General features: G+C 36.5%; 1 protein-coding gene across 1 annotated transcript in view; it reads left to right on the top strand.

The window, feature by feature from the left end:
* The first annotated feature begins 1,563 nt into the window (after positions 1–1,563).
* WDR17 (WD repeat domain 17) overlaps positions 1,564–6,395 on the top strand; it is a 118,330-nt gene continuing 113,498 nt past the window's right edge. The window contains exon 1 of the mRNA XM_064371046.1: positions 1,564–1,650. The gene's annotated coding sequence lies outside the window, so the exon portion shown is untranslated. The remainder of the gene's footprint in view (positions 1,651–6,395) is intronic.

Here is a 6,395-nt window from a genome sequence, read left to right as displayed (position 1 = left end):
ATATATAGAATTCTGCATCTTTCCCAATCTAGTTTTCTCATTTTTCTAGTATAATCTTTTGCCAATTTCCATCTTTCTTCACAGCTTTGGATTCACATCCCTAACTCCGAAAAAGGCAAAAACATCAAATTTAGTTAGATTAATCGTTTTTTCCCCCCCATTTTATGCTTTTGGCAATGCTGCTCCTGCTGCATAATATACACTTTCCTCCTTTTCTATCAGGTGAAATTCTACTTATCTATAAGTCTCTGCCCAAATACTTATTAAAAGCTTCCCTGAATACCTTGGAAGAAACAGTTCTCCCTCCCTCATCTGAAATCATCTCATAGCACTTTTACATAACTCTGTTTTAGGACTTAATACATACATTTAGTTGTTGCCCTTATACTTTCTCTGGGATTAAGTGCTAATTTCTTTCTTTCTTTCTTTATCTGCCTATCCATCAAGCATTTATTGAAGACCTGCTATTCATCAGATACTTTGTTAGAATATAAGGGACAGAGTTGTAAGAACTGATTTTAGTTTTAACAAGTTTATTCTTTATATGGAAATCCAACATTCAAGTAAATTTTAATTCACAATATAGGATGTTGAGTGCTGTGGTAGGCAGTCGTCTCTGCAGAGAATATTTTGAAAAAAAAAAAAGTATTAAAATCTACTGCATAGGAGGGTAGAAATTGGGTCCAGTGACTTTGGTTGAGGTCGACCATTCATTTATTAACTATTCAGAGTGGAGTATAATTAGTTCTCAATAAATGTCACTAGATACACTTTATTTCAAGTATTTGGAGGCTTATTCTCTCTAGTGTGTTGGATAAAGGCCACAGGTAGTGAAAATATTTCAGAGATACGAAGAATTGAGTAGGAATAGCAACACCAAGCATTTCCATTCAACGAGATCCCACAGGGAAAATGTCAGTTTTGTGAAGGCAGATACATTAATCACACACAACTCGATTAATATAAACAAATAATCTTATCCATAGAGCTCTCCCACAGACCTACTTGGGCCCAATCAGACAATAATGAAGTGCAGGCGAGACAGCATTCTGCACGCACATTCCAGGCAATGGTTCAAGCCCTTCCTCCAGGTCCCCCAAGAAGGAGACAGGATGATTTACTTAGTGTATATTTGACTCATTTTCCTAGAAAGTGCAGACTCGGTAAAAAATGTGTTAGGTAGTGAAAACGCTGATGGTTCACAGTTTCCCTCAATGCAAACCCTCTGCCTAAAGCCTCACTTTCAGCCTCAATACAAACCCTCTGCCCAAAGCCTCGCTTTAGTACGGAGGCGCTGCGTCTTCAGCATTCTTTCCCTGTTGCCAGGTAACCACTTCCCCCTCAGCCTAGTCTCCAGGGGTCACGAGCCACTTCCGCCTCTCAGGCGCTCCAATCAGCGACCAATGTGCCTGTCACATGGGCCTCGGGGGCCGACCCTGGAAAACCCAGCTCGCAGTACCTTGCAACGTGGCTCCGCGCTGGGGATTGCGGAGCCCGCCTCCCCGCCCCTCGGAGCCCTCGGGCCCCCGCCCCTCGGAGCAGGCGGGGAGGGAAGGGCGGGTCCGCGTGTCGGCAGTTCTCGCCTCGCAGCAGCGCCCTCCTTCTTCAGCACCTCCCGCTGTCCGCTGCTGCAGCTGCCTCCTCCTCCAGGTAAGAAGCTGGTGGGGCCGCAGAGATACCCAGGGAAGCTCAGACTTTAAGAGGGTGACATGCTTGAACTGTCGCGGCGTCGTGTGAGAGGGGCTCTGAGCGCCCTGTGATCGCGGACCAGGGCGATGTACGTCTTGCAGAGCTTTGCACACCATGGTGCCTAATAAGATAATCCCCTAAGTTTCAGAGCCACACACCTGATTATCACAAGGCAAGGCAAGGCAAGGAGCAAATATTTATGTATCTAAACTACCACTGCGGCATAAACTATGGACATTTCGAGGGACATTGTTTTATTTTTTAAGGTTATTAAATATTTGCATGTCTAGAGCCTAGATTGCTATTCTCATCACTCCACCGGCCAGGCACTTCTGTCATTTACCCCTTTGAAAATGGTCTTATCAGTAGGGTTGTACTAAGAAAGGTTTGAGTAAAAAGGAAACGTGTTCCAGAAAAAAAGATGGTATTGGATGTAATACAGGTATGCTATGTATTAAGTAGGTCATAAAATACAATTTTTGCTATCCTCCCCTCTCCAAAAAACAGACTTGTTTTGCATGCAGAGATTAAAAGGAACAAACAATTTAAGGAGACTTTTAAACTATATTAATTAAAAGCAATCGATTTGAATGAAAATTAATGAAACCTTTGACCATGTATCAAAAATGTTATTTTGCATATTAATATATACATATACATACTATATATATTTAACAAGGGTTTAAAGAGAGATGTTACATTTCTGAATCTTTCATAAATACCCTTTAGAGAAAACTAACAAAAAGAAAAACAAGTTCATTATAAAAGGTACGAACGGCCCAAGCTCAACAATGTGAGATTGTAATTGCCGTTCTTAGCATTCTAATAAGATTTCTGGGTTGTAAAAATTAGAAAATAAATGACAACGAATTTATGAGAATTTATAAATTTGAACTCCACAACAGTTTAAGCATTAATTGATTTGTAGATTTACGCCCTGCTTGCCTGGAGCTGATGCTGGGCTGGTGGTGATTACAAACTCTATGGAGGAAGCACTCATATCCTTTTGAGATTCTGCTTCACTGGCCTAAGAGTTTAAGAAAATTGATATAGTTTTATCTAACTGTTTTGAAGACAGACATCTGAGATAGGTGTTCTGAGAACCTTTCCCCTCCTATGATCTAAAATTAAATATAGTAATTAAGTGCTTTTGAAAAGTTGTCAATTCATTAATATTTTGGGAAACATCCTTTACGGGATTGTTTGGAGATTAATGTTACAAATGGTAGCTTTAGGTCATTGCATTAAGAGTTCCTGGGATGTTTTAAAGCAATGACCTATTTCAAGGGGCATACATGGAAAGTAAAGCTCTTGAGTGAGTTCCACAAACTTAATTATGTAAAAATAACTAGTTATTTTTATAACAATGATTTACATTGTTCTGACTTTCTTTTGTGTTGATATTAACAGAACTGCTTATAGAACTGTGGACATCTGAAGAAGACATTAAATATGCTTACTTGAAAGTTTTAAAATTCTTTATTCTTCTTATTTCTAGTGATAAATAGTGGTGGTCTAATTTTTTAAAGTTACCCATTAGTCCCATAATAATTCCATAGATTAGAAAGCCATCAATTAATTTAGGCCAGAAAAACAAAGCTGCCAGTAGGGAGAAGACTAGGGCTAGAGTGCTTTTGTTGTTACTGTTTTCTATACACTCTATCTTGTGTCCTTTAGTCTGGGTATGGAGGGACATCACCAGTGGCAGTTTTTTAATTACTTGGAGAAGTTTAAGAACAGGTTTTTATTTGTTTGTTTGTTTTACCCTGATGGATACTAGAAGTTCAACATGAATGATTAGGTTGTAGCTATTAATACTATATGTGTAAATTCTCCAGAGTACCTACATCTGTTGCCTAAATACTTTAATGAAAACTAAAATGAAATTCTAACAGTTCTGAAGGATTCACATTTTCTTCCTATATTCCAGGATTTCTTTGGAATCTAATATATGCAAGAAAGGTATCACCTCATCAGATTACTGAATTGTAATACTGAATACTTAGAGTTTACCCAGCCATTCCTGATCATTATGTATATGCAAGCATCATTGCTGCTTTTGACAACTGCTGAATTATCTCATTTTACATTTTGTATATCTGTTCCATTTAACAGATGGAAATATTAAAGTCAAGTCATGTATCTTCCAGAGTGTCTTCAGGAACAGAGATTTCATCGGAAGTATATTAATTTATAGAAATCATATGAGGTTAGGGTAGGCACAGTGGCTTATGCCTGAAATCCCAGCACTTTGGGAGGCACTGACAGGCAGATCACCTGAAGTCAGGAGTTTGAGGCCACCCTGGCCAACACGGTGAAACCCCATCTCTACTAAAAATACAAAAATTAGCTGGGCATGGTGGTCTATGTCTGTAATCTCAGATACTCGGAGACTGAGGCATGAGAATCTCTTGAACCCAGGAGGCGGAGGTTACAGTGAGTCAAGATTGCACCACTGCACTACTGCCTGGGCGACAGACCAAGAATCGGTCTAAAAAAAAAAAAGCCATATGAGGATATTGGAAGGAATTTCTTATTAATTTGTGCTCCTTTTCTTTTGTATCAGAAACGTATGAAACTCGAGTTGGTTGGTACTTTTTAATATCCAAGACTGTGTTTTATCCTGTTATAATAGCATCACGATCATGCTTTCAATGTGGATAAGACTATTCCTTGGAGATTTGTGAGCAAGAAATTAGATACAGACACCTGAAGATAAGTTTAGAAATTCTCCCAAAGAATCTACTCTATGAGAAAACAAAACCTAGAGAAAAACTTTTTTCTTATTTAAATTTACTTAAAATGTTCACGAAAGACTTGCAACTTTGGTAATAAAAATTGATAGAAATACTGTAAAATCATCAGCTTTGTATAGTAAAAGAAAAAAAATCCCATTATGATTCATTAGAAAGATTTGAAAAGTTTCCATGATTAAAGTATGGGTTGTCACATTAGAAGACAGAGTTCAGATTGTTTTCATCTGATTTCAGTGACTAGACAAATATAATTTCAGTGACTAGTCAAACATTTCAAATAGGCTAAATTTTGTAAGGAAAAAAGGAACTCGATATTAGAGCCACAGCTGGCACCTGGCTTCCAGATGCCACATTTTCAGCTACTTGAGTAAAATAATTTTTATATATAATTATAAAAGTCTTACTTTTTATTATGTTAAATGTACTTACAAAGTATAGTTCAGTAAACTGTCTTATAAAATTCTGTAATTCTAAATTCCAATTTAAGAAATGTAGCATAGAAACAGACAGTAATAGAAATCTATAATTACGATAATACAGGAGGTAATTTAACAATGTTATTTGCTATGATAAGGATGATTGATAATTGTCATGTTCAGATAAATTCTAGCAAAAGTATAAGAAATAAATTTTCATGTGTCAATGAATGTTATAACAGCCAATACTTGTTTTGTAAATTCAAATGCTGTGAGATGGAGAACTCAAGATAGACGTCCTTAAACAATTTTTCTTATGCTTAGGTTTCTTGTTTTCTTCTTCCAAATTCTTCATGTTTTTTTAGTTGTAGGCATGTACCAGTATCCTAGGCAGACTCATTTACAATGATGTATATAATAAGTTCAATTTCATATCACTCACACAAAAAACTTACTTTCAAATTGGAAAGCAGAAAATAATTTTTATTACACAAAGCACTCATGTTTAATGTGCTATTTTAAAAATGCTTCATTATCAAATACAAATAGCTCCACATGGAGTCTCAAAAATTGAATAGTTGGTTAATAAGAAATAGCTAACATTTAATTAAGTTTGATTCTTTGAGATAAGACATTTGGGTGACTTTTAATGAAAAGAATTATGCAACATTTAATTTTTAAGGTAAACAGGTTTGAAGGAGTCATTTTGGAATTTACGATAGCAGGATCCTTAAGACCAGTTACTCTAACACCATTATTTTATTAATGAGGATACTAAGCACATAAACCTTTTGTTCTCAAAATCAGTAAGGGAAAAGCTGGCTTAGGACCTCAGGCTCTACGAACACTCAGCTTTGTGCTGCCTCTCTACAGAGCTACAAAATGGATCACCAACATGGTTTTCTCGTGTTGTATTTTTTTAAGTGACCAAGTCAAAAGTTTAAATAATTAAAGTCTAAATCATTTTCATGTGGTTAAAATAATTGTTGTAGTTAATAAACAATATGCACATGTTTTGGCCTCATCATATAGAAAGTTTACTTAAAATATTAGTTACAAAGTATTTTCCCAACACATATAATTTATTGGTTCGGTTATTAATATAAGATTTGCTGCAAAGTCACTTGTGATTTGAGACCTGGTTACCTTAGAAATTTCTTATCCCGATGCACTCCCTGGTACGTAAGTAGCCATCACACGTAAAATTAAATGTTAAGAATATTAGAAATAAGATGCTTTTGGAAGTTATATCTGAAGCCTAACTTATGGTTACCCTTAGGTAAAACTATAAGGTTGAATACCTTTATTTCCTAGGCTTTCTTCCACTTTGGTACTAAATGCTACTTACAGCACTGTTACTCAAAGTTTACCTTAGACTACCAGTATCAGCATCTCGTTGGACCTTATTAGATATGCATATTTTTAGGCCAGGTCCCTACCAAATCAGAATTTCTGAGGGAGGGGCTCAGGAATCTGTGTTTTAACAAGCCTCAAGTGATTCTTATGCAAGGTGGAGTTTGAGAAGTACTGATAT

The sequence above is a fragment of the Aotus nancymaae genome, unplaced genomic scaffold (assembly GCF_030222135.1).
Source record: "Aotus nancymaae isolate 86718 unplaced genomic scaffold, 86718_ANA_hifiasm-v0.15.2.pri h1tg000115l, whole genome shotgun sequence".
NCBI classification, from domain to species: domain Eukaryota; kingdom Metazoa; phylum Chordata; class Mammalia; order Primates; family Aotidae; genus Aotus; species Aotus nancymaae.
The sequence above is the reverse complement of the archived record's forward strand: the minus strand, read 5'-3'. Positions and strand labels throughout refer to the sequence as shown.